Source organism: Stegastes partitus, unplaced genomic scaffold (genome assembly GCF_000690725.1).
Source record: "Stegastes partitus isolate 25-593 unplaced genomic scaffold, Stegastes_partitus-1.0.2 Scaffold1280, whole genome shotgun sequence".
In the NCBI taxonomy this organism is placed as follows: Eukaryota; Metazoa; Chordata; class Actinopteri; family Pomacentridae; genus Stegastes; species Stegastes partitus.
The window spans coordinates 1-2,340 of record NW_007579011.1 but is presented as its reverse complement, the minus strand read 5'-3'; the positions used below and the strand labels follow the sequence as shown (position 1 = coordinate 2,340).

At 43.8% G+C, this 2,340-nt stretch overlaps 1 non-coding gene across 1 annotated transcript; it reads left to right on the top strand.

Annotated features, from left to right (window-relative positions):
• Positions 1-626: 626 nt before the first annotated feature.
• trnat-cgu (transfer RNA threonine (anticodon CGU)) lies at positions 627-698 on the top strand. Its single transcript has one exon. It is a non-coding gene; the product is annotated as a tRNA-Thr (tRNA).
• Positions 699-2,340: the final 1,642 nt, after the last annotated feature.

Sequence of the window (2,340 nt, the reverse complement as noted above, 5' to 3'; positions counted from 1 at the left end):
GTGTGACGGAGGGAAAGTGAGTTTTTTTCACCGTGCATGTGTGTAAAGTGTGCGGTCGTTGTTGTGTACCGGGTTTCTGTTTGTGTGGCAGCGGGACCCTTCAATCAACGAGGCCTCGGGGGTTCTGTGTGACGGTGGGATTTCTTTCTGCCTCGGCCGGCGTCGCTCCGTCACACAAACACAGTCGTATGTGGCGCCGAGCGACAACGTCGAGAAAATTACAGTCGAGAAACGTAAAGGAAAAAAAACATTTTTGCAGTGTAGAGAGTGGTGGATATCGATGCTGATCGGAGGAACACGTTCACAAACACAACTAAAAAAATGTGACTCACACGACAAAAATGAGACACAAACTGACAAAACAAGATAAAACGACACAACTGAGATACAAAACTACAACAACTAGACACAAAACAACATGAATGAGACACACAAAGAGACATCCAACGACCAAAGTGACACACAAATAAGATCAACTACAAAAATGAGAAGCAAAAGAACAAAAATGAGAAGGGCCAAAATATGACACGAAACTATAAAAATGAGACAAAACAGTACAAATGACTAATAACGCTATATGGAAAGGAAAAAAAAAAAACCAACAAACTCTTGGAGCTCCTGTGCAGGGCGTGGTGGCCAAGCGGTAAGGCGTTGGTCTCGTAAACCAGAGATCGTGGGTTCGATCCCCATCCATGCCTTTAAGATCTGACCCTTATTTATGACTCTTCATGTTCCTGAACACACCAGCATGTAAAGTCTTGGCCCAGTGATCTACGTAGAACCCACACTGCACAGACAGAACCCAGGTGTCCTCACCGGCGACCTTCTAGCTGCGAGGCGACGCTGCTAACCAGCTGCTATCGAGGGTTACTGACGGTAAAACAGATGCTTCATCTGAGTCCATTTAGAATTTCCACACAAAGAGCTGAGGAGGCCTGAACACTGTGAAGCAGCCGTACGTTTCCAGTGGGCTGGTAGGCCTGTGAATGATGTGGCTCGCTGAATGAGGAACCGGCTCGGTGAGTGGGTGACTCGCCTCGCACAGCGATAAGGAGAAGATCCCGCCAGCTCTTTGTTGGTCCATCAGCGGCTGCATCAGCTGCTGGCTTTGATGCACAGACATCGGCTCCTCTGACCTCTCAGTGGTCGTATTTTTGGAAAAACTCCGAATAGCAAAGACGAAGCAGCGAGCCTGAATCAGGTGCACACAGGTGGGAGGAAGCAAAAATACCCAAAGCATATGTTTCCTTTCACGAGGATCCAGTTCTGGATGTAGTAGATATAGAGTTGTGGTCCTGAGGAGGCTGTGAATAGAAGCCCGGTGGATGCTGCTGAGGACACGAGATGCTCTGACTTCTCTGTTTGAACGCTGCTTGACTTATTAATGCGCTGATATAAAGGATTAATTAGACGAGAGTCAGCGGATCCGGGAATAATCTGGACGCGACCGAAACCTGCCTCCTGAACCACACGCGTCCAATTAAGTCCCATTTTTCTCTTTTAATGAATTATTATTATTCTCAGTTTATGTTTACGTCTCTCTCACTGAATGCTTGTCTCCAATATTCAACAATGAAAATATAAGAACAAGAGTCCGTCGGGCGTCTTTTTAGTCTCACTAGGAGGTGATCGAGTCTCGGTTTGTCCGTTAAATTCAGGCGTCTTCACTCCTTGAGCCTCATCTGTGGCTGAAACTTCCCGTCAGCACACGAGCCGAAGGTGTTTTGTCTGTTTTTTGTTTTTTGTCGAGCAGCGTTTTCTCTCCAAGTTTTCATCCGTCTTAGTCAGCTTGAGTGATGACAGTTATTACGGTCCGGTCCCGGCGCCAGTATTTACGTTAGACAGGAAGCAGGAGGCGGCGCTAAATTAGCTGACATGATACACAGATTATGTGTTTAGTATTAAGCTCTCTATTAGTCCAGCGCCTGTCTGCTGTAGAGACCTCAGTCGAGCATTTAGGGAGCTTTTATTTATATATGAGGGGGCGCTGTTTGAAAGTACGACAATGGAAATGAAAAATGAAAAAAAAAGTTTAAATGAAGCTGCAGCAGGGACGTAATGGAGAGCAGCTTGTTAACAGAAGGTACAGCTATGAATAAAATCAATACATCATTATTAGCATTTGCATATTCTTTCCAAACGTTGTTAAACCTGCAACCTCTATGTAGTAGTGAGAGCGCCGAATTACAAAAATAAATCAATACAAGAATAATAAAATAAAAGTGGAAACAAAAAAGAAGAATGAATAAAATAGAAAATAAATAATGTGGCAATATGAAGCAATATTAATTAAAACTTAATCCATAAAAGAAAAGGCTAATAAAAGTAGAAATAAATAAA